Source organism: Lactuca virosa, chromosome 9 (genome assembly GCF_052849685.1).
Source record: "Lactuca virosa cultivar CGN04683 chromosome 9, Lactuca_virosa_CGN04683_v6, whole genome shotgun sequence".
Lineage (NCBI taxonomy): Eukaryota > Viridiplantae > Streptophyta > Magnoliopsida > Asterales > Asteraceae > Lactuca > Lactuca virosa.
This window is the reverse complement of record NC_136434.1, coordinates 244751175-244777394: the sequence shown is the minus strand read 5'-3', so window position 1 is coordinate 244777394 and position 26220 is coordinate 244751175. Positions and strand designations below refer to the sequence as shown.

The 26220-nt window shown below is 38.4% G+C and overlaps 1 long non-coding RNA gene across 1 annotated transcript; it reads left to right on the top strand.

Annotated features, from left to right (window-relative positions):
* Nucleotides 1–24435: 24435 nt before the first annotated feature.
* LOC145141066 (uncharacterized) lies at nt 24436–25601 on the top strand. The gene is made up of 3 exons (XR_013722425.1): nt 24436–24559; nt 24727–24852; nt 25191–25601. It is a non-coding gene; the product is annotated as an uncharacterized LOC145141066 (long non-coding RNA).
* Nucleotides 25602–26220: the final 619 nt, after the last annotated feature.

Sequence of the window (26220 nt, the reverse complement as noted above, 5' to 3'; positions counted from 1 at the left end):
GAATGGAAGTGTCTAAAGAATCTATGAGATTAAGTGAAACATTATGGGGTGATCCTTACAGTGTCCTCCTATAATTGCACAATGTATACAAGTTGTATATAACCTAAGACTAAATAGACCTTCGAATAAGTGATCCTACTCCAAAACCACAACCAAACAAGGAACATGTAGTGAAGCATAGATCACAAATTCTAAGTCTCTAAAACCTCAATTATATATAACCTTGGGAGTATACATTGCAAGATTATAGACCTATCCGTAAGGGTCTTTTAAGTTATCACATAAGTTATTTATATGGTGCCTAAAATACTCCTATAGTATTTTAATGTAATCTACTTGGTATGTTTTAAACTTGTTATCGCGTTATAGTATCATAGAATACTCCTATAGTATTCTAACTCTAAGTACTTGATCTAGTATTCTCTTGACTAGTATTAGGTAAGTTTTAAGACCGTTGCAACACCACATCACTCCCGAACACATGTCGGTCACATCTCGAATGAATATAGTTGATCAGACTATATTGATCCTAGCTATGATTACATAACTGTCCAGGTTTGACCATAGTGTTCAACCTTTAACTTCTTATGTTCTGTTCTTCTCATGATACTTGTTCTAGTAGGTATATATGTATAAGCAAGTATGTATACTTTTACAAGGTATTATTATATATTTAAAATATATTCTTATCCAGAGCACTTCGGCCCCATTGTATTTATAGTTATATATCTTTTATCGGTTGATATACTTAGTTCACTATAAACAATGCTCTGATACCAATCTTTCACGCCCTAAAACCGGAACGACGGAAACGTTCTGGGGCGGAGGACGTCATGTTTAGTATCACAAGACATGAATCATAGTAAGAAAGTAATAAACAACCATTTCATTAGAAAAAAAGTGTTTACAAAGTATGTGATTCACATAATATAGAATACATAGCAATTAAAAAAAAAAGACATGAAGCTATACTTCTCCATCTTCTGAATCCCAGTGCACGAACCTGTCTACTTGTCTCCTGAGAATACAAGTTATTTTGAAAGTGTAGATCAGCATTTAAGCTGGTGAGTTCATAAGATTTAAGTGATGTAGTAAGTTGTAAGAAAGTTGTAGAAAGTTATAGTAAGTTGTAGTAAGTTCTGTTTAGAAAAGTTTGTCTGTTCCTCGAGGAAATCCTATATTTCCTGCTTTGATGAAAGATAAGTAAAAATGTCTCTACAGTCCTTTCTATGAGTATTAAATGGATACAAGTTATATAAAACCCAGAGTAAACAGACAATTGGTTGTGTGTATCTGCCCTAAGCCCACAACCAAACAAGGAACAGGAAATGAGGTGGAAGACACACATCCCATTGTTTGTTAGATCATCGTTGTATATAACCCCTGAGTATTCACTCGGTACTCATGGAGTTAACTGTAATAGTTCCTTTATATTTGATGAAAAGATCCTTTAAGAAAACCCTTATTTCTTATAATAAAATGATAACCACAGTAGTGCCTTCTATATAACCTAATATCGAACAGATAGTTAATTGTGTGAATCTGCCCTAAACCCACAACCAAACAAGGAATAGAGAATGAGGCGGAAGGCACACATCCAACTACCTATCGGATATTAATTATATATAACCCTGGTGTATAAACTAAGGTATTATAGAATTAACCACCTAAGGTCCTTTAAGTTTTACTGGTTTAATAAAATGGATTAAACCCTTTACTGGTTAAGTTTCTAGTTTTGAATACCAAAAGTTCTTAATTTGAAAAGTATGTTTTCTACTAGAAAACGGTGCATTGAATTAGCGTCCTATGACCTGACCCATACATGGTACCCCTTATGATTACTTGGTGTATACGGAACATATGTATAGCTAAGCTCGGATAGATAGTAGGCTGGGTGTATCTGCTCTAAGCCCACAACCAAACAAGGAACATGAAATGAAGCGGAAAGCACACATCTTACTACCTGTCGGACCCGATTAATATATATCCCTGAATGCATACACTAAGGAATCATAAAGTTAGCATTATAGGTCCCTTCCTACTGAATGTACTAGACTCGACTGTTCTGTGTGTCGTTTGTAAAATGTAAGTTTCCCCTAGTTTATAACTATCTTGACTCGAAAATAGTTTGTATTAGCTTTCAAGTGGAACTGTCACTTACTGAAAGTAATGGGAAATTATAAGTACACAGTTGTCTTTTGAATTGACATCCTGTAGTACTAATTACCTTAAAACATGTTTGTTTTATTAAGGTCATAATGTGAGGAATAGTACCCATACTATACACTCTCCCTGCAAGAGATTTTGGGGACCAACCACGACTTCCGCAAACAAATTGCTAGGTCGTGCAAAATTCACATTAATGTTATGTGATCATGTATATCCAATTTTATTATCACCTTTTGTTTAGAACAATGAGTTAGTGATTCATTGGTATAATTAGATCCTGTAGTGTTCTCATGCTATAGCATCTTCGTATGTTCATTCTGTTATAGTGTATAGTATGTTCGTTCTGTTATAGTGTATAGTGTGTCTCTCTGATGTATTGTATCTACCTCCCTGTTTCTCTTTATGTTATCGTGTATTGTATCTACCGCCCTGATTCTCTTTATAGTATGTTCTAGCATCTAGTATGAACTGAACCTCTAAACTATACCCCTTATAGTTTACTAGTATTTTACTTGAACTGTTATTGAAAAGACTCATTTTACCACTAAGTTATGCTTGTACTTTAAAAATAGAGTTTTGTTAAACTATAAAGTAACATAACTTTTAAAAGAAGTTTTGAAATGTTTTGACTACTTATTAATGACATAAGTAATCTTTTGGAAAATGTTTATAACAAACAATTACACAATTATCATTGTGTTTAACTTGTATTCCCCCCTTAAAAGCATTTAAAACAGTTTAAAAGATTGATTACGGGGTATGAACTCACCTTATGTGGGTGATTCAAACGAATATGCGCGTAAGGATGAGAAGTTCCACGAATGAAATCCCGAGACACAAACGAGTCCTAAATGACATATAAGGCATGTATTGGCATGAATATAGTGTTCAGAAGCAAACACATGCAAGGAAACACCTTTAGGGACTAGGAAACACTTGGAGCAAGTGTTGGAATCACATGTGATTCATCAAAGGGGAGTGTACGACCACTAAGTGGAGTTTACGGTCAAGGTGTTTACGACCCTATCTGTTTACGGCCCTATGTGTTTACGGTCGTAAACACATGATGTTTTGTGCCAAAGGGGTGTTTACGGTCTATGGGTTTACGGCCAAGGGAGTTTACGGTCGTAAACTCCTGGAGATCATCCTCAAATCGTTTGTTCCAGGTGTTTAGACTATTGATTCTAATAGATAGCAAGTGTATTGAAGGAATACTGACCTTTGGAAGGGTTTGGGGTGTTCACGGCCACCGAGAACAAGTGTGTGTTCTTGGTGAAAGTTGAAGATCTAGCCAAAAGACGTTTTCATGGATGAATTCAAAGGTGATTCAAGAATAAGAGATGTATTAACACATAGATGGAAGGAATCACTTACATTTTGAGGGTTTTGAAGCAAAATCCTATGATACTTGAGAGAGTTTTCGAGTTCCAAGCCTTGGAAATGGAAAAAGTGAAGAAAATGGCCCAAGCTTCATACTTATAGGCTAGAGTTTTCAGCCCTGGTTGAGTTTACGGCCGTAAACTCATGTGTCTTGGCCGTGAACTCCTTTTTGGTGGTGCTAAGGCTTGAATGTTGCACAGTGTCTCTAGCAGGTATATTCTAACACTCATTCCTCAAGTGTACTAGGCTTAAAACCCAATAGAATGACCCTTAACCAGGCTAGACGACAAAAATATTTCAGGTTGTCACAATGGAGAGTGCAGAGAGATGAGTTGCACAAGGTGCAACCGGAAGGGCCATACAGGAAAGTATTGTAGGACTCAGCTCCCACGGAACCAGGTGACAAACAACAACAACAACAACAACAACAACAACAACAACAATAACAACATCACCAATGCTGGAGCCAGCTATACCTGTTACGGATGTGGGAAGACCGGGCATTTCAGGCGAAACTGCCCCAACGCCAACAATCAAGAGGCAGGAGCAACAGGGAAAGTGCTGACAATGGAAATGGGAAAGGATTACTATGGACTGCGTGACCAAATTGCCAAAGACAGCAGACGGATTGGATGCTATCTTGGTAATTGTCGATAGATTGACAAAATCCGCTCATTTCCTGCCAATAAAAGAATCCTACAAGATGGAAAAGCTGACCCGAATCTACATCAAGGAGGTCGTGAAACTCCATGGAGTTCCTATATCTATTATCTCGGATCGAGATAACAGATTTACTTCAAGATTTTGGAAATCTCTTCAAAAGGCAATGGGAACACAGCTAGATATGAGCACCGCCTACCACCCGCAGACGGATGGTCAGAGTGAGCGTACCATCCAGACACTCGAGGATATGCTCCGCGCCTGCGTGATTGACTTCGGAAAATCATGGGATGCCCACTTACCTCTGATCGAATTCTCTTATAACAACAGTTACCATACGAGCATCAAGGTTGCTCCCTTCGAGGCTCTCTATGGTCGTAAATGCAGATCGCCCCTATGCTGGGCCGAGGTGGGTGACACTCAACTAGCAAAAGGGAAATCGCCAGACAGTTCTCTTACATGACCCGAAATCATTCGTGAAACAACCGAGAAGATAATCCAAATCAAAGCTCGACTTCAGGCATCGCGAGACCGACATAAGAGCTATGCTGACAAGCGGCGGAAGCCGCTAGAATTTCTAGTCAGGGATCGTGTGTTGTTAAAGGTCTCTCCTTGGAATGGAATGATTCGATTTGGGAAAATAGGAAAATTGAACCCGCGGTACATTGGACCTTTCGAGATTCTTGCCCGGATTGGTCTAGTGGCTTACAAGCTGCAGCTACCCGTCGAGCTCAGCAACGTACACCCAGTGTTCCACCACTCAAATCTGAAAAAGTGTCTATCAGATGAAACCCTTGTCGTCCCATTGGAAGAGTTCGAGCTAAACGAGAACCTCTTGTTTGTCGAAGAACCAGTCGAGATTATGGATAGGGAGGTGAAGCGTACAAAGCAAAGTCGCATCCCGATCGTGAAGGTTCGTTGGAGCGCAAAACGCTTACCGGAATTCACGTGGGAACGTGAAGACTAGATGAAGCAAAAGTACCCTCACTTATTCCTTCCTTCACAATCCTAGTTTTCAAAAGAATTTCGGGACGAAATTCCCTCTAACGGGGGGGATGATGTCATAACTGACAATTTTAGCTAGGAAATTCTATTCCTGTGTAACCATTCAACAATTGTAAAACATATACTTTAAGTAAATCTCACTCAATGCCTAGTTAGATTCATCAAAGAGTCTGAAGCCCTAAGATCCATGGTTTAAGTCCATTTTGGACTAGGAGTTCCTTATTGGGCCTAATGGACCAATAAGCACCCAATTCAACTTTATTGGACTTAGAGGCCCTAATTGGATCCTAATTGGACCCAATCCATAAATCTAAAACATTTTAGTCCATTTGGGCCTAGAATGGTTCATTCTAACCCTAATGGCCCTTATTGGGCCGAAACTAATCCAATTAACCTTAGTGGGTCATAAGCCCATTCTTTTACTCTAATTGGGCCATGAATGCTTCCAAGAGCCCAATGGGCCGAAAAACCTTATGTTTAGGATCCAAATGTCTTAGCTAAAGTTAATGGGCCCAAACTACTCCATCATTTTCTCCTTGGCCCAAAATATCGGCCCGTGTATAAAAAAAGAGAAGAATTAGAGGGGGGTTTGACTTTGGAGTGCCACCTCCATAAAATCCAACATACATCTAGGCTTTAAACCACCATACATCCATGCTAGTCACTTCACCACCTCTCTTCCCCTCTCTTCTTCTATCTTCGGCCGAGAGCCAAAACACACACACATACACACTTGAAAATTCTCTCCAAACATCTCTAAAAATCATCCTCTCCCTTCCTTCAAAGAATCTCGGAAATTTAGCTTGGGTTCAAGGATCTTCATCAAGTGTTTTCAATCTTTGGTAAGTGCTATCAAACACAAACATCTTCTTTCATTTCAACATCAAGAGCTCTTTCTTACAAAGTTTTACTCCATGATCACCTTAGAAACTCCTTAAGTTCCAAATCTACTCAAGGAAGCTTGCTAGGACCAAAAATCTTCTTCATTTCTCTTCAAAACCGAAACATCAAAGCAAAGGTGAGTTCATACCCCCTTGTTTTCGGTTTTCATATGATTTTTGGGGGAGAATACTAGTAAAATGTGTAGATCTATGTGTTATATGCATGTTTTGTGTGAATCCTTAGTTTATTTGGTAAAAATGTGTTAGATCTTAGTGAATGTCGAAATTTTAAGTATTATGTAACAAAGATCTAAGAACTACAACACTATATATATCATATTATCAAGCCAAAGGTGAACACATGTTTAAGATGCAAAAGAATTCAACAAAAACCTTGTTAAAGGTCAAACTTGTCAAGAAAACAAAACATAAGGGTAAAAAGTGAAAATTCTGTTTTCAAAAGGGCCAAACAGGTCCTACATGTATAAAAAGGTGTTTTTATGCTAAACATGCTTTTAAAGAGGTCAAAAATGCAAATTTAAGCTTATTGGGCCAAACTTTTTGGCCTCACGGCCTTTGGGCCCAATTTTGCGAAAAAAATGAGGTTTGAGGTTTAAAAATGTTATTTGCCCAAAGTTTGAGTCATAAATGTAAATAAACCAAGTTTAGAGGTGAAAATGTCATTTATTTTCAAATCGGACCAAAAATGTAAAGTTTTCCAAAATTGGGCCGAAAATGCGAATTTTTACAAACAAGGGGCTGAAAATGTAATTTTCTGCGAAACAGGGTTTTAAATGTGAAAATATAACATTTTGGGTCAAAACTGTAAATTTACAGACATTTGGGACAAAATTGCAAACTTTTATAAATTATGGACTAAAGTGTCATTTTTACAAAAGTTTGGGCCTTAATTAAAGATTTGAGTATTATTGGCAAAAAATGTCATTTTTACAAAAATGAAAGCTTTTATCATCAATCTATTAAAGCCTCGAACTAAAACAAACAATCAAATCAAACGAGCGAACGAAATACGTCAAAAACTATTATTTTGGGCTCAATATTCACATTTCTTGGTCATTGGGCCCTAAGGGCCGAATTGAGTGTGAAATGAGCCCAATGTTTTCCATGACATGTTTATTGGGTCTTGTGGCCCACTTACATGTTAATTTGGGCCTAAGTTATGGATTACATGTTTATTGGGCTTTTGTGGCCAATTTATATGCCTATTGGGCCTAAATTACCCTTTTACATGTGATTGGGCCTTTGTGGCCAAATTTCATACTAATAGGGCTTGGAATGGAATTTTCATGTGTTAGTAAGCTGTAACGATACCCTTATCTAATCATAAACCTCCATAAATTTATTCAAGTACCTTTCGAATACAAAAACATCTCACAAATACGTAAACATTAAACATAATACAAAAAGAGGTTAAGAATCTAGTGAGACTTGTCGGTTGGCACCGCTGAGTGTACAATCATAGCCTGTAGTTATAATCAGAGTTTCCTGGTAGGGAAGCGGGAGTTTGTGTATAGATTTATATGGGGTGACCCCCCACGCCTTAGCTGCTCGCTCCAGCTAGACTAGGCCAGTCTAGGGCGACAACATCCTTAGCAAGACCGGCATTTGGAAAAATACCAAGACGGGCGACCTAGTCATTATCATGCATGGTTATAACAGCTCATATAGGAATTCAATACCAAAAGTAAAATTTCGAAGATAAACTCTTTGATTGTGTCAATACAAAACTACTTATTTAACGATATAAGAATTTAGACATTGTTATAAAACAGAAAATATCGGATTTTCTGGGGGAAATTATTCATATACATTTATCATTTATTCACAATACAATGAAACTAAATTACTCTTTTATAAACTATAACTATGTAATTCACACATGCATTTATACTTGATTTTCACAATATTTTCAGACATTTTACAGAAAATATCGGATTTTCTGGATTTTTATGAAAGATACATAGACTTTTACTCAAACATACTTATGAACTCACCAACATTATATATGTTGACCGTTTTCAAAATAACTTGTATTCTCAGGTAATCGTTAAACTGGAAGATATGCAAGTGTGTATGGTTTTGTTTTATGTTGTCACACCCCAAAACCGAAACGGCGGAAACGTTCTGGGGTGGAGGATGTCATGTACAGTATCATAACGAAGCATAATAGTAAATAAGCAACAACATCCATTGCATTAATAGAATAATTTTATTACAAATGTGTTCTGTATAGTATGTAAGACACCAAAAATGTATAATCAAAATAAAGATGAGTCTTGTATGTGCTCCATCTTCTCAAAAGCTTCATCTGTACCTGTCTACTGATGACCTGAGAATACAAGTTATTTTGAAAGAGTTTATCAGCATTAACGCTGGTGAGTTCATAAGTATTTAGTGTCATTGCTTGTATGAAAATGTTTGTAACAACTTAATGTAGTAACTGATTTCAAATGTTTGTAAATAGTATACTCCCTAGAAAATCCTATATTTTCCAGTAAAAATGTAGTCTTCTACCAAGACCCGATTGTTTGTATGTTTGTTCTTTCGTAATAGTAAGAGTTTTCCCCAGTGAACTATCATTAAAAAAATATAGTTTACTTAAATGTGTATGAGATAGAATCACAAAGTGAATGTCGTAGGAAGCTAATGTTTTCCTCAGCGGTGACACTGCTAATTATAAAGTGAAGAAACACAGACTCCAGGTAGTACTAAATGTACACTACACCTCGGGGAGTCTAAAGTAGAAAGAAATGTAGACTCCATGTGGTATCAAATGAACGATACGCCTCGTAAAGTCTAGAGAAGTGAAATACAGACTCCAGGTGGTATCAAATGATCGATACGCCTCGGAGAGTCTGTTTGCCTTTAATTCTTAATTGGTTAATTAAAGGTTTAAATGTGAACTCGTATGTAACCATGCTGATCGACGGCTGAATAACTGATGACCCGCTGGTGTCATATATAGTATGGTGACATTCTATCACCCCTTGGCATTATCGGCTAGGACTGTAGCTAGCAGTCGGGGTGCGGGAGTGTCTGTCTCGTATAGATCTATACACATAATGCTCGCTCTCCCTCCAGGAGACTCTGGTTATAAAGTGATACCATGATGAAGTGTCGTATCGAGAAGTAGTATGTCACATTCGGTTTATAGTATTCAAAAGGTTGTATAGTATGTCATAGTGTAGTGATGTTTTCTCTTTACTGGTATATAGTATGTTCCTGTATAGTGTATAGTATGTTCTCTTGTATACTGTATAGTAAGTTTTGTTTTTCACTGTAGTACTCATGTAGCGACTCGTAAATGTACCGACTCTTGTATGTATCTTTGTAATAGTAGTAGCGAGTAGTAATCCCTTAACTATACCTATTATAGTTAAATAGTAATGTGGTTTGTATGCCTTCGTTGCACAAGGCATTGAACTGAAGTGAAAGCTTTTATATCTAACATATATATATATATATATATATATATATATATATATATATATATATATATATATATATATATATATATATATATATATATATATATATATATATATATATAACTAAGAGTTCAACGACATTCGGACAAATAACAGGATACCCTAAGTCCACAACCAAACAAGGAACATGAAATAAGGTGAGCTATCAGTCCTAAGTCCTTCAAGTCTTACTTATATAAATATATTAGTATAGATATGAGTTTGAAAACAATGCGAGTTAAAAAGAGTTTGGAAAAACAGTTTTAGTATCTAAAAGTTTAATAAAAGGTTTTAAAACGCTAGAAAACCATAATTTTGATAGTAACTTGAAAGTAATAGTAAATCTTTTTGTTTGTTCTAGTCATTAATCACAGACGATTAAAGCAATAACTAGAATATTGCAACTTGTATCCCCCCCCCCCATAAAAGCATTTAAAATCATTTCAAAGGTTGATTAAGGGGTATGAACTCACCTGCAGGGAGTAACTCGAATGAAAGATCGATGTAGGATTGCCGGGTGTCAATTGAAGTCTTGAGCACAAACAAATCCTATTTTTCATGTAATAAAACATATATGAATACACTTAGGGTATATAACCACTAATAGACACTTGGACACGCCCTTGGGACATGAAAACACCTAGAATTGAGTGTTACAAACACCCCTTGAAGTCCCTAAATAAGTGTAGGGTCTTAGATTTGAGTGTAAGGCCACCAAACTCAACTCTTATGAGTGTGCGGCCAGGTGTGCGGCCAGAGTGTGCGGCCAGGCGTGTGTGCGGCCGTACACTCCCATCCAAATGTGTCCAAATTGATTTTCCAAGGCTTGGGGATGATCCTAAGAAGGTGTTTTGGCCGGTGCTATGCTTAGATGAGCGTTTGAGTCTATTTTAGGGCCAAAAGATGTGTGTGCGTCACACATGATGTGTGTGCGGCCGTACACACATGAAGATCATCTAGAATGATGATTTCATGGATCAAACCCGAGGAAAAGGCTTTCAAACGTGTTGTAGTAATGATCTAAGGATGTTTACTTACATGTTTTGATGATTGGAGAGGAAAACTTGAAGAACTCTTGAGAGAGAAAGTTCCAGCTTTGAAGGAGTGTGAAAAGGGGTGTAAGGTTGACTTAGGGTCCTTTATATAGGCTAGAGTGTGAGGCTGGGAGGGTGTGCGGTCGGCTGTGTGCAGCTGGCTGGCCGCACACTCGGGTGTGCGGCCGTACACACCTTGTTGGGTGTGTTTGGCCCGATTTAGTGATGCTACACACATTCTCACCCTTCCTAAGACTCATATCAAGGTTATATTAAGCCTAATACGCCCACGAAGACCCAAAACTTCATTACAAAATAGCAAAACATGGCTAACTTTGATAATAATGAAGGATGTACAAGTTAGGAATTTCGGGTTGTCACATCATCCCCCCGTTAGAGGGAATTTCGTCCCGAAATTAGAGTTCAAGCAACTAAGTTATTACAAATAACTAAGTAAAAAGATCAGGATACTTATGCTACATTTGATCCTCGCGCTCCCAAGTGAATTCCGGTCCTCGCTTGGCGTTCCAGTGAACCTTCACGATCGGGATACGGCTTTGTTTGTTTCGTTTGACCTCTCGGTCCATGATCTCTACTGGTTCTTCCACGAAGTTGAGGCTCTCGTTGATCTCAATCTCGTCGAGTGGGATTACAAGAGTCTCGTCGGATAGGCACTTTTTCAAGTTCGAGACGTGGAAGGTAGGATGTACGTTACTAAGCTCGCGGGGTACGTTGAGTTTGTAAGCTACGGGGCCGATTCTAGCGAGAATCTCGAAAGGCCCTATGTATCTTGAATTTAGATTTCCACGCTTACCGAAGCGTATCAAGCCCTTCCAGGGCGAGACTTTCAAAAGGACTCGGTCTCCTACCTGGAATTCCAAAGGTTTCCTTCGTTTGTCAGCGTAGCTTTTCTGTCGGTCTCTAGAGGCTTCCAATCGTTCACGAATCTATACGATCTTCTCTGTCGTTTCCCGAATGATCTCCGGACCTGTGAGAGTGATGTCAGGAACTCATTCTTTAGCTAACTGTGTGTCACCCACCTCAGCCCAGCACATAGGGGATCTGCACTTTCGGCCATAGAGGGCTTCAAATGGTGCAGCCTTTATGATCGTGTGATAACTGTTGTTGTAGGAAAATTCGATGAGGGGTAAGTGAGTATCCCACACCTTTCCAAAGTCGATCACACAGGCTCGCAACATATCTTCTAAGGTTTGGATAGTTCTCTCACTTTGTCCGTCGGTCTGTGGATGGTAGGCTGTACTCATGTCCAGCCTCGTTCCTAAGGAGCTTTGTAGTGACTGCCAGAACCTCGAAGTGAATCTACTATCTCTGTCGGAGATAATGGATATAGGAACACCATGCAGTCGTACTATCTCCCGAATGTATGTTCTCGTGAGTTTCTCCATCTTGTCAGTTTCCTTGATAGGCAGGAAGTGTGCGGATATGGTCAATCTGTCGACGATGACCCAAATGGTATCAAGTCCACCCGTTGTCTTGGGCAACTTGGTTATGAAGTCCATAGTGATTCGCTCCCACTTCCATTCAGGTATCTCCGGTTGGTGGAGTAGACCTGATGGTTTCTGGTATTCGACCTTGACCTTGACGCAAGTGAGGCATTTACTTACGAAGGTAACGATCTCCGCTTTCATGTTAGGCCACCAGTATAACTTTTTAAGATCCAGATACATCTTATCTGAACGTGGGTGGACGGAATATCGAGTGTTGTGCGCTTCTTTCATGACCAAGTCTCTGAAGCCACCGTGTGTCGGTGCCCATATCCGGTCCATGAGATATAAGGCTCCGTCACCCTTGACTTCCAAATTCTTATCCATTCCACGCAGGGATTCTCCCGCCACATTTTCAGGTTTTAAGGCTTCGAGCTGAGCCTCCTTAATTTGTGCGGAGAGATGCGAATGGATAGTCATGGTCAATGACTTGACTCTTCGACCAGAATATTCTTTCCGACTTAGGGCGTCTGCTACCACGTTGGCTTTACCCGAATGATAACGAATTTCACATTCGTAGTCATTGAGTAGCTCGACCCACCGTCGTTGTCTCATATTGAGCTCTTTCTGGTTGAATATGTGCTGTAGACATTTGTGGTCTGTAAAGATAGTGCTCTTCGTACCATACAGGTAATGTCTCCAGATCTTTAGGGAAAACACGACTGCTCCTAATTCGAGATCATCAGTGGTGTAGTTGACCTCGTGTGTCTTCAGCTGTCTTGAGGCGTAGGCGATGACCTTTCCTCGTTGCATCAGAACACAACCGAGCCCTTGATTTGACGCATCACAATAGACTACGAAGTCTTCTGTTCCTTCGGGGAGGGACAGTATCGGTGCGGTGCACAAGGCTCGTTTTAGCGTTTGGAACGCTTTCTCCTGCTTCTCTCCCCAGTCAAAGGCCAAGCCTTTCTAGGTCAATGTTGTAAGGGGTTTAGCGATCCGAGAGAAGTTCTGTATGAATCTGCGGTAGTAGCCAGCGAGGCCTAGAAATTGACGAATTTCTGTAGGCGTCTTTGGTGCTGACCAGTTCTCAATAGCCTTAATTTTGGACGGGTCGACGTGGATTCCTTCTTCGCTGACCACGTGTCCTAAAAATTCGACTCTTCGGATCCAAAATTCGCATTTAGAGAACTTCACATAGAGCTTTTCCGATCGTAGGGTTCCTAGGACTTGTGGCAGATGATCATTATGCTCCTCCTCACTTCGAGAGTAGATAAGTATATCATCGATGAAGACGATGACGAACTGATCCAAGTAAGGACGACATACCCTATTCATCAAGTCCATGAATACTACGGGGGCATTGGTCAACCCAAATGGCATCACTACGAACTCGTAGGGTCCGTAACGAGTTCTGAAGGCTGTTTTCAGAACATCCTCCTCAAGCACCCGTAACTGGTGATACCCGGATCTCAGGTCAATCTTGGAGAAGTAGCTCGCACCTTGCAGTTGGTCTAATAAATCGTCTATGCGAGGTAGGGGGTAACGATTCTTGACTGTAAGCTTGTTAAGTTCTCTATAGTCGATGCACATACGGAACGATCCGTCTTTCTTCTTGACGAACAAGACCGGGGCTCCCCAAGGTGAGAAGCTTGGTCTTATAAAGCCCTTGTTGATCAGTTCGTTAAGTTGACCTGATAGTTCTTGCATCTCTGCTGGTGCTAGACGATAGGGCGCTTTGGCTACGGGGGTAGCTCCTGGCACTAAGTTGATTCGGAACTCGATTTGACGTTGCGGGGGTAATCCTGGTAGTTCTTCCGGAAAGATGTCTGGAAATTCGCGTACTACGGGGAGGTCTTTCTGTTGGATTAATGTCTAAGTGCATAACTATATTTGGTATGTACTTGACCCGACCCGGCATGGTCCATTTGGGTTGCACTTCACCGGCACAATTTATATGGATAGTCTTTTGAGAATAGTATATTTATGATTTATATTAATATATTATAAGTTCTAATATATTAATATGGAATCATATTATTTAATTAGTATTGATCAAGAATTAATTTAGAATTAATTAAGTGATCAAAAAGAACTAATTAAATATGGACTCTTATATATATGGAATGGGCCAAGTTCATTTAGGTTGGGCTAAGCTTTCATGGATGGTCCATGGAGCTTTTAACCCATGGATCCTATGTAAATGAAAGGTCATGGGTATTAGGGTTTACATGGATGTAACCCTAATCCTCCATAATATATAAAGGGGTCCTTGGCTCACAAAATTGGTACAAGTGTGTGAAAATAAGAGTGGGCCGATTTTAGTGTGCACATATTCTCTCAAGTTCTTCCAAGGTGTTTTGGTGATTTGTGATTCCATTTGAGGCTTCCACACTATTGGGGCTAAGCTCTTAAAGCTTGAAGACATCAAGCTACATCAAAAGGTATGTCATCTAACTAGAACTTTGTAGTATAGGTGCTTCATAATATGCTAGTTAGGATGAAACCTTGGAATCGTTAATATTTGCATGTATAATAGCGAAAACATAGATCCAAGGTTTATAGGGTTGCATGTACACCATATGAGTGTTAGAATGCTCAAAACCCAACACTTTCAAGTCTTTGGTTTTCTGGCTCGCATCGACTACGTGTGCAAGGAATGCACGATATTCCTTACGCAAGTACTTTTGGGCTTGAATACTTGAGATGATACGAAGGCTCGTACTGGGTTTGTCTCCGTAGATCAACAAGGTTTCGTTATTCGGTAGGTTCAGGCGGACTACCTTTTCGAAGCATAGAATATCGGTACGATGGAGACTCAACCAGTCCATGCCCACAATGGCATCGAAACTCTTGATCGATCCGGGTATGAGGTCGATTGGGAATGAATAGTTATCTAGCGTGAGGGTACAACCTATGTAAATCTCGTTAGAACTCTCTGTCTTTCCGTTGGCCATTTGTACGACGAAGGTTTCTTTTAGTGCTTGCGGTGCTTGATTAAGTAAGTGTTTAAATTTTTGGTTTACGAAGCTTCTCTCAGCCCCACTATCAAATAGGATACAAGCATAAGAGTTATCGAGAAGGAACGTACCCGTGACTACTGTGGGGTCTGTCACGGCTTCATTGTGGCCAATAGCAAGTAGTCTTCCTGCTCCTCCCGCATTCCCAGCTTTCGGACAATTCCTTTTGAAGTGCCCTGCCTCGCCACACCCATAGCAAGCCTGGCTCACTCCTACACCAGGAGCCTAGGTGTTAGGTTTGGGTGGTGCTCTGCAAAACCGGGCGGTATGGCCTTTCCGGTCACAGTTAGTGCGGTGCATTTCCCGGCAGGGGCCGTTGTGATGGAAACTGCACTTGATGCACTTAGGTAGGGTCCCTACATATTGTTTGGATGGCACAGGGGCAACGGGGGTGGTGGCAGCATGGACAGCCACCGTCTGTTGTTTCTTGGAAGAGGGTTGATTTGATTTGCCCTTCTTTCGGTCCCAACGCTTCCTTTTGTTGTCGGTCGCGTTGGTTGGTGCTGGGGCAGTAGTTGTGGTTGTTGTTGGAAGAGAAGGAACCTCATGATCGATGAGCCTTTGGGCCAATTCATTGGCACTATCAAAGGTCGCAGGGTGTGATGCTAGAACGTTCCCTCGATATGGGGGTACCAGACCCCAGATGTATCTTTCGATTTTCTTACTTTCGGTGGGAACCATGTTGGGACATAGAGTCACCAGGTCGCAAAACCTGGCTGTATAAGCTACTATGTAGGAACCCTTCATTTTGAGGTTCCACAGTTCCTCCTCGAGCTTCTGAATTTCGCCTCTCGGGCAGTACTCCCTTGTCATAAGGTCCTTTTGTGTATCCCAGCCCATGGCGTTGGCTGTTATCAGTGAGAGTGATTTGACATGGCCATTCCACCACGTCAGGGCCCTTTCGGTGAAGGTGCAAGCAGCGAACTTTATCTTGCTTCCTTCAGGGCATGAGCACATCTCGAAGATTGCTTCTGTTCTTTCGATCCATTGGGACAGTGCAATGATCCCTCCGGTTCCATTGAAGTATGTTGGTTTGCAGCTGACAAAGTCTTTATAGGTACACTCTCGTGTACGTGGATGGATTTCACCATGGCTAGAGTTGGTGCCAGTCCCCGTTCCACTAATACCACCCGAGTTTACTTGAGCCATGGCGGCGGTCACAGCTGCAGTCACAGCTGCCTGAATCATCATCGCATCGAACTGCGGAGGGGGTGGTGGTGGTCGAGTTTGATTTGCAGGTCTGCCCCGGGTCGGACGCGGACGAGGCGGCATCTTTTACTGAAAGCTGATAGGGATGATAACCATAGTAAGAATCAATTGTAAGTATGGTGAGAGTGTTTCCTGGACTAAATCGCCATAGTCCAACTATCAAATAGAGGTATAACAACAGAGTAGGGAAACACAAAGGTAAAGACTTTCCCATACATTAGATAGCTGCCAATATTACTGGTATTAATGATGTAAAATGAGTTCGGGAAAAATGACCTAACAGTAGGTCTTACATCAAACCATAAGGGAAAATGTTGGCAGTTTAGAAGTCTAGTGAGAGTACTTTTAAAAGTTAGGAATATTTTACAGATAAGTGCTCCATAGAGCACGGAAAAGAAAGGCTATCCCTTAATTCAAAAGAAGAGATGAGTCGAAATCTCCTACCGGCGACGGTTACGCCTCGGGTGGACCCTCAGGTCTGCCAGTTGGCGTTCCATGTCAAGTAGACGCCGCTCGTACAGTCGCTGGCGTACGCGATGCTCTATGACTTCCGCCTTAGTCTCAGCTAGCGCCTGAAGTAGAGACTCGCGGTCACTTCGAGTCCTTTCGTTAGCATCTTCCAGACGGCGGATGTTGATGTTACTCATCCTTGCGTTGGTGACTAGCTCCGTGATTCGGTTAAGGGCGGTTCTCCCCTCGATCTCGTTTCGAGCAACCCTGCGGACTAGAATAGGCAGGACTCTGTCCGCAGTGCTTTCTTCGCTTACATTGTAAAAATCTTGGTCTCCATTGTAGGGGATGGGTTGGTCTAGTTCATGACTCCAAGTCTCCAAGATCTCCACCCACAGAGGTGCCGGGCCTTGAAAAGCTGGGCGTTGGTTAGGGTTTGGAGCCACTGGGGGTAGGTTGTTGACCTCTGGCTCGTAGTCAGAGCTATCAGAAAAGCCTTCTGCACGGTGATCATCCAAAGGGATTGGGTGATCGTCTTCTGGCTCATTACCGAGCCACCCACCATTTTCTTGGTTGGGATAGTACGGATCGCCGGGGAGGTGGAAGCCAGCCATGTTATCTACGCGAGAATAGGGGAAAAGAATAGTTAATAGACGTACTAATGAAGATCCTTCTTAGATTGCACATAAGTAATTTTAGTAACACAAAATACTCCTATAGTATTTTAGGTTTATGCTCTGTTCTACTATACTCGTTGTAGTAGTGTTGGTAAGTTTTAAGACTTGTTGCAACGCCACAATCATTCTTAGGCACATACTAGTCACTCCTCTGAAAACATAGTTGATCAGGCTATATCCTCCTAGGTTTGACTATATGTCTCTAAGCCTAATTGTGTTGTTCAACAATCGTAATACTTTTGTTCTGTTCTAGGATGATACTGACCCTGGTATGAATAGATGCATATATACTTAGTTAAATATTTTATTATTTAAAAGTATATATTCTTGGTCAGAGTATTTTAATCCCGATGTGTTTATAGTTTGTATATCTTTTATGGGTTGATATACTTGATTCACTATAAACCATGCTTTGATACCAATCTGTCACACCCCAAAACCGGAACAACGGAAACGTTCTGGGGTGGAGGACGTCATGTACAGTATCATAACAAAGCATAATAGTAAACAAGCAACAACATCCATTGCATTAATAGAATAATTTTATTACAAATATGTTCTGTATATTATGTAAGACACCAAAAATGTATAATCAAAATAAAGATGAGTCTTGTATGTGCTCCATCTTCTCAAAAGCTTCATATGTACCTGTCTACTGATGACCTGAGAATACAAGTTATTTTGAAAGAGTTTATCAGCATTAACGCTGGTGAGTTCATAAGTATTTAGTGTCATTGCTTGTATGAAAATGTTTGTAACAACTTAATGTGGTAACTGATTTCAAATGTTTGTAAATAGTATACTCCCTAGAAAATCCTATATTTTCCAGTAAAAATGTAGTCCTTTACCAAGACCCGATTGTTTGTATGTTTGTTCTTTCGTAATAGTAAGAGTTTTCCCCAGTGAACTATCATTAAAAAAATATAGTTTACTTAAATGTGTATGAGATAGAATCACAAAGTGAATGTCGTAGGAAGCTAATGTTTTCCTCAGCGGTGACACTGCTGATTATAAAGTGAAGAAACACAGACTCCAGGTAGTACTAAATGTACAGTACACCTCGGGGAGTCTAAAGTAGAAAGAAATGTAGACTCCAGGTGGTATCAAATGAACGATAAAACCTCGTAAAGTCTAGAGAAGTGAAAAGCAGACTCCAGGTGGTATCAAATGATCGATACGCCTCGGAGAGTCTGTTTTCCTTTAATTCTTAATTGGTTAATTAAAGGTTTAAATGTGAACTCGTATGTAACCATGCTGATCGACGGCTGAATAACTGATGACTCGCTGGTGTCATATATAGTATGGTGACATTCTGTCACCCCTTGGCCTTATCAGCTGGGACTGTAGCTAGCATTCGGGGTGTGGGAGTGTCTGTCCCGTATAGATCTATACACATAATGCCCGCTCTCCCTCCAGGAGACTCTGGTTACAAAGTGATACCATGATGAAGTGTTGTATCGAGAAGTAGTATGTCACATTCGGTTTATAGTATTCAAAAGGTTGTATAGTATGTCATAGTGTAGTGATGTTTTCTCTTTACTGGTATATAGTATGTTCCTGTATAGTGTATAGTATGTTCTCTTGTATAGTGTATAGTAAGTTTTGTTTTTCACTGTAGTACTCATGTAGCGACTCGTAAATGTACCGAATCTTGTATGTATCTTTGTAATAGTAGTAGCGAGTAGTAATCCCTTAACTATACCTATTATATTTAAATAGTAATGTGGTTTGTATGCCTTCGTTGCACAAGGCATTGAACTGAAGTGAAAGCTTTTATATCCAACACATATATATATGATATATAACTAAGAGTTCAACGACATTCGGACAAATAACAGGATACCCTAAGTCCACAACCAAACAAGGAATAGGAAATAAGGTGAGCTATCAGTCCTAAGTCCTTCAAGTCTTACTTATATAAATATATTAGTATAGATATGAGTTTGAAAACAATGCGAGTTAAAAAGAGTTTGGAAAAACAGTTTTAGTATCAAAAAGTTTAATAAAAGGTTTTAAAACGCTAGAAAACCATAATTTTGATAGTAACTTAAAAGTAATAGTAAATCTTTCTATTTGTTCTAGTCATTAATCACAGACGATTAAAGCAATAACTAGAATATTGCAACTTGTATCCCCCCCCCATAAAAGCATTTAAAATCATTTCAAAGGTTGATTAAGGGGTATGAACTCACCTGCAGGGAGTAACTCGAATGAAAGATCGATGTAGGATTGTCGGGTGTCAATTGAAGTCTTGAGCACAAACAAATCCTATTTTTCATGTAATAACACATATATGAATACACTTAGGGTATATAACCACTAATAGACACTTGGACACGCCTTAGGGACATGAAAACACCTAGAATTGAGTGTTACAAACACCCCTTGAAGTCCCTAAATGAGTGTAGGGTCTTAGATTTGAGTGTAAGGCCACCAAACTTAACTCTTATGAGTGTGCGGCCAGAGTGTGCGGCCAGGCCTGTGTGCGGCCGTACACTCCCATCCAAATGTGTCCAAATCGATTTTCCAAGGCTTGGGGATGATCCTAAGAAGGTGTTTTGGCCGTTGCTATGCTTAGATGAGCGTTTGAGTCTATTTTAGGGCCAAAAGATGTGTGTTTGGTCACACATGATGTGTGTGCTGCCGTACACACATGAAGATCATCTAGAATGATGATTTCATGGATCAAACCCGAGGAAAAGGCTTTCAAACGTGTTGTAGTAACGATCTAAGGATGTTTACTTACTTGTTTTGATGATTGGAGAGGAAAACTTGAAGAACTCTTGAGAGAGAAAGTTCCAGCTTTGAAGGTGTGTGAAAAGGGGTGTAAGGTTGACGTAGGGTCCTTTATATAGGCTAGAGTGTGAGGCTGGGAGGGTGTGCGGTCGGCTGTGTGCGGCTGGCTGGCCGTACACTCGGGTGTGCGGCCGCACACACCTTGCTGGTTGTGTTTGGCCCGATTTAGTGATGCTACACACATTCTCACCCTTCCTAAGACTCATATCAAGGTTATATTAAGCCTAATACGCCCACGAAGACCCAAAACTTCATTACAAAATAGCAAAACGAGGCTAACTTTGATAATAATGAAGGATGTACAAGTTAGGAATTTCAGGTTGTCATATATGTAACAGCACTTATCGTACTTTTAACAATTTGAACTTATGTATTTTATCAATGTACTTGATGTAAACAATGTCAGTTGTATTATGTAATGTTGGTGATGATCGTGTTACGATTCATGTATATTCATTGTGATGATTATTCAATTGTTAGTCACACTAGCTCCCGGACGTTTCCGCCGTCTGGTTCGGGGGTGTGACAGGAGCAAGCCAAACATGAGTGGTGGGCCAAAAAGGCAAGTCAGACTCATGTTATGGGCTTAAGGGTAATCCAGCCCGATAACTGTGGACCTAGTACACATGTCGTTATATGATTTTGTGATGATAATTTAAAGAAACTCACTAAGCTTTGGCTTACCGTTTAAGTTTTATGTTTCAGGTACTTTATATTATTGGGGGAAAGCAAATGCATGATCGTACACATCCTTCGATGACAAGTTTTTGGAGATGTTATGATACATTGATTTTGTAACATTTTTATTTGATTTGGGTTGATTGAAAACAATGATTTCTCTTTGATTAAAAACAAAAATTATTATTGGGATTTTTAGGATGTTACGTGGCCTTTAATTAAAAAAAATTGAAAAAATAAAACTTTTTAGATAGAAAACTCATATAACAAAAAAGTATGATAAAATAAATGAAAAAAAATAAACTTTCTATTATAAGTGTTTTACTTTAATACCAATTATATCATTGTACTTTGAGAGGAATATAAGTTTAAATCAAATGGGACCATTTACATTTATATCAATGTACTTTCACTTTCGATAAAGTACAATGCTAAAACATACAAAAACTATATGTAAATGTCCCTTTTTCGAAAGTAGGATGATATTATGGGTATGTTTTCAAAATATATTGTTGTGAAAAAAAAGTTATTAATAAAACTATAAACTCATAAGAGCATCCAACATAGAAAGTAGTTGTTTGACTATTTAGGTGGTTGCTTACGTTTGTTGTTGTGTTCGAGAAAATATTACAGAATATATGAAGGATTCACACACATTACCAAAGAAAGAAAAAAAAATAGTTTGAAAACACTAACCTAATGTATGAATGTTGTGATTCACAAACTGATCAAGGAATTCAGAGGACGCAAGATTAAATTGTGTGTCAGTTGAATACATGTATTCAATATTAATAATGATGTTAATCTTGTTAACATAAAAAAACCGATATAATGGGAATAGATATGGAATTGGTTGATTTTTAGGGATTTCTACATTATTTCGACTATAAAAAACTACACGAATTATATTATTATTATGAATTTCAATTACAAAGTTGTATATTTTATTTTTGGTATGCTTGATATTAAACTAATACTTAGCTAGTGCCTTATTTTTATGGATTCAAATCATAATATTCATCAACTTTATTTATAGGAATTGAATATATGATTTAAATTCGAAACAGAGAAAGGAGTAGAAGCTTTTTTTTTTGGTAAATCAGTTTTCTCCTATGTGATTCGAATGACATACAGCTGGGTAGAACAGGAATACCTTATTTAAAGGAAAGGATAATGACTTAAAAATGTAATATATTTTTTGATTGGTACAGATTTGGTCGTTAGTTTTTTTCGTCCACATTTACCATTTCAACTTGTTAAACTGTACACATTCAATCCTTATGACCGGCTACAACAGGTAGGCCGGTAAAAATGACTTAAATGGGTAATATATTTATCACTTTAGTCCTTAATATTGTTTTTGCACATCTAGTCCTCGTTTTTTTGTTGCAAAATAAGTCCTTGTTGTTTTTGTTCACATTCGGTACTTATGACTGATTTCTTTAGGTTTTTCTCACGTCATCCTACGTGGGACAATCATTAATCAGGTGTTTGGGTTGTTGATGCTTATGTCCATCGCGACCTTGAATGCTTGGTTTTGTAGGTCTTGTGGTTTGACTTAGGTTTTATGTTTTGCATGTCGTAATTCCTTCATACAATCTCAGATTTTAACCATCATTATATCCACACGTTCGTCTTTGAGTCTGCTACAACTTTCATTAAGATTATTCCCGTTAAAAAGTAATATATTTTTACTTACGATTTATAAAAAAAATGTTCATACATACATTCATAAAGAACGCATGGACATAAAGATCGTAAGTAAAAATACGTGACGTTTAAAAAAAACGTTTATATCTATGCGTTCTTTCTGAATTTATGAAGGCTTTTTTTATAAAATTGTAAGTAAAAATATTTTACTTTTGAGCGGGAGTAATCTTAACGAAAGTTGTAGATTCAAATACGAACGTATGGAAATAAAGATCGTTAAAATCTGAGATTGTATGAAGAATTTACAATATTCATAACACAAGACCTAAGCCAAATGGTATGACCTAAGCAACCAAGCAGCCCATGTCGCGATGGACATAAGCATTAATAGCCCCAACACTTCATTAATTATTATCTCACATAGGATGATGTGAGAAAACCTGAAGAATTCAGTCATAAGTATTGAATGTTTACAAAAACAACAAGGTATTATTTTGTAATAAAAAAATATTAAGCACTAAATGTGTAAAAAAAATATTAAGGACTAAATGTGTACAATATAAGAAATATATTACCCTTTTAAGTCATTTATATCGGCTTACCTGGAGTAGCCGGTCATAAGGACTGAATGCGTTCAATTTAACAAGTTCAGAGGGTAATGTGGATGAAAAAAAACTCGATGACTAAATATGTACAAATCGAACAATATATTACCCTTTTAAGTCATTATCCCTAAAGGAAACCTTATTTAACTGATTGAGAGGTTGTTTTAGGGTATATTTGGAAAAGCACTAAGGTAGTTTAGGCGGGATAATAAGCTTGGGAGGTGGCGACCAAATAACATGTTGCATTTGTGTACCCCTCTATGACGTCATCGAAGCCCCTCTTCCAGAGCCGACCTTCCACATTGTATCTCCTCTCCGACGGCACAACAATCACTCCCTACCTCCTTTTTCCATTTATGAATTGCGCCTCTTCATTCCCTGCTGAAATTCAAGTAGCATATCGTCTTTGCATCGCTGTGGTACTAATTCGACTTTGAAATCTTAGTTCCTTTTCAAATTTGTAGTTCTGTATCAGAGGAATCTTAAAGTCCTTCTATTTTGTGTATTTCTTTATTGATGTTGAAATTAAACAAATTATTCTCTGATTTGAAATACGAGGATATAAGGCTTATGATATGTTATGTTTGGATTCAAGATTTCCATATTTGAAGTTTCATTCCCCACTTCTTTCATTTCCCCAACAATCTACTTCATTCCCAACTTTTTTTTATAGATTTGGTGTTCATTACTATTTCAAATTTTATGTTGTTTTGGTTTTAGATTTCTGAAAATCGGTGTTGATTTCATTTGGGTTGGAGTTTTAGATTCTGATTTTAGTCTTAATTAGGTTTCAAATTATGGTTCTAGTATCAGATTTGGGGGTTACAAGAGATGTCGGTGGTGGCTACAAGAAATGTCGGTGGTGGTGGCAGGTAGTGGTTGCAAGAATTGAGTAAGAGGAGGGAAGATGACAATGGAGTGTGGTGGTCCCCATTTTTTTTATCTTTTTATATTTTAAAATAATAAACAAACTAAAAGGAAATCAAAAATGAAACATGGAAGGGTAATATAGTTATTTCATGGTAGAAATGGATGAAATGTACAAGTTTAAAATATATGGGAGACGGTTTAAATTAATTTTTGAAATTAAAAATTAAACTTTTTTTTTTTTTTCTTTTCTGCTTACACTAAGGATGAATCATATAATTTATTCACTCTTTTATTAGATTAAGATTAATGGATTTTGCCATGAATTTATGCATTCAAATTTACCTTTAATAAATAAAATAGACGTTGGTCGGTTGGACAGCAAATAAAAAACAATCGGGCCTACGGGCAGAAGAAAAAAGCCGGTAAACAAGAAAGCGACCCAGAGGCCTGAACTGAATGCGAGAATATATACTCAGTCGAAGCTTGCGATTGACCTGTTAGGGTTTTCGTGGGTGTGCGCAACTTTACGAAAATACAATATGGTGAGTTTTTTCGAATGAAACGATTGCCTATGTTTGAATTATGTTTACTCTTCGGTCGTCCATATTTATATACAAAACGGATCATCTGGAAGCATAATTCTCTTTCTTTAAATAATCGTTTGTTTGTATATCCATGTGATGCATATGGATGTGGCTTAACGTAACAGGTGTTACCAAACGATATTAATTTGCACAATTCAGCATGGGAGTTCGAGTTGGAAAAGGAGTTGGAGTTTGAAAAGAGGAAGTATATGGTCGAGTATCTCGTCCCAACTCCCACGTCTTTCTTGATGGTATTCTCTATCCTACTTTTCTTTTTCTGTTTTAAAGATCTCAACGTCTAACCTTATTTGTTTGGGAATTTGGTATTTCAAAACCTTACATTGTTAATTGATGATCTTACTAAGTCGATTTTTCATTAATTCTGAATTAAAACTGTGTTTAAATCTGGATTTTTTTAGTAATTGATGCGTCTAGGTAGCCAAGATAATGATTTTCACTCTGGTTGTTAATTTGATTGGTGATTAGTGCAGGACATTAAGTGCTACTGCTGTCTCAACACGTGAGTATTCCTCTTGGCTTATGTGACCACAAATTGATTGAATTCTTGGTTTTATTTGTTGATTTACAGAACAAATATGCCTAGCCTCTTACAAATGATGTGTGGAGAGTGCCCAATCGTGGTATGCCATCCCCGTCTTTATCGTAAAAGACCCAAAGAAGGACTTTATATGTCAAAACTGCCAAACCGTGTTATGCAAGGCAACAGGTGGTTGTGCAAGACTCACCTAAGGATGAAGGCTAACCGAATGATGGGGACATGTTTCACTTTTTATGGAAGATAACTTATGTGTTTGAAATTGTGGGGTTTTTTTTTACTGGATATTAATATTCTCATATTAGTTAAGGATAGGCATATGACTTGCTTTCTGGTATATCTTTAACTATGTCATCTTGCTTGAGTTCAGGGATACATGTTATTTGCTTTCCATGCACTTGCATATCTGCTGTGAGGTAGCATTTGCCTCTAATCATTCTAAATGCCAACCATCTTTATTAGTTGTTAGCTTCCTTCATCTCCAAGTATGAAGCTCACGTTTTTCACTAACAAAAGCTTGTTGCTCGAACAATGCCATCTTTCTTGAGCCCAGGGATATATTTTACTTGCTTTCTATATACTTGCATATCTTCTTTGTAGCCATCAATTAGGATTTAGGTCTAAGGTTGATTCAATTTTGAGGTGTGTCTATCATTCTAAATGCCAATCATCTTTATTTTTTGTTAAATGCCTTCTTTACTAAGTTAGAAGCATATGTTTTTTCACTTTGAAACTGAAATTTTGTTTGACAATTCTTTTTTGCACAACCTTTTAATTTCATTGTTAAAATTTGTTTAGATTCCTTGCCATAGTTCTAGGAACAATCTAGGCTGGTGACCAATATGTCGATGTGGCTATTAGTATTCGGTGTTTTTGGGGACACACACAGACGACGTATTTGTTGTCTTTGAATACACGTTTAATTGAATTAATCGTTATCACCTTAAGAATAGAATCAAATTAATATTTGTGAAATAATTTTATGATTATTGGAATGGAATGAAATTATAATTAAATCATCTAATTCAAAAATATGATTTTATATAAATCGGAATTTTACATG